This window comes from Hylobates moloch, unplaced genomic scaffold, assembly GCF_009828535.3.
Source record: "Hylobates moloch isolate HMO894 unplaced genomic scaffold, HMol_V3 SCAFFOLD_9, whole genome shotgun sequence".
Classification (NCBI taxonomy): domain Eukaryota; kingdom Metazoa; phylum Chordata; class Mammalia; order Primates; family Hylobatidae; genus Hylobates; species Hylobates moloch.
Genome location: NW_026652284.1, coordinates 25,550,862 through 25,551,273, shown reverse-complemented (window position 1 = coordinate 25,551,273; position 412 = coordinate 25,550,862). Strand labels below are relative to the sequence as shown.

The 412-nt window shown below is 50.0% G+C and overlaps 1 protein-coding gene across 4 annotated transcripts in view; it reads left to right on the top strand.

Annotated features, from left to right (window-relative positions):
* WASF2 (WASP family member 2) overlaps positions 1-412 on the top strand; it is a 118,593-nt gene that overhangs the window by 68,686 nt on the left and 49,495 nt on the right. The gene's annotated exons all lie outside the window — the stretch shown is intronic.

Sequence of the window (412 nt, the reverse complement as noted above, 5' to 3'; positions counted from 1 at the left end):
AGGCACCCGCCACCACGCCCGGCTAATTTTTTGTATTTTTAGTAGAGGCTGGGTTTCACCCTGTTAGCCAGGATGGTCTCTATCTTCTGACCTCGTGATCCGCCCTCCTTGGCCTCCCAAAGTACTGGGATAACAGGCCTGAGCCACCGCGCCTGACCCCCAGTCACTCTTGAATAATAAAAAGACTCCCATTACTTTAAAGAATTAAAGAGTTGAGACCAGTTTAAAAGCAACTCTTGGCCATGGAGCTGTCCTCTCTTCTGATATTATAAAAATGGTCTGGCCAGGCGCGGTGGCTCAGGCCTGTAATCCCAGCACTTTGGGAGGCTGAGGATGGCGGATCACGAGGTCAGGAGATCGAGACCATCCTGGCTAACACGGTGAAACCCCGTCTCTACTAAAAATACAAAAA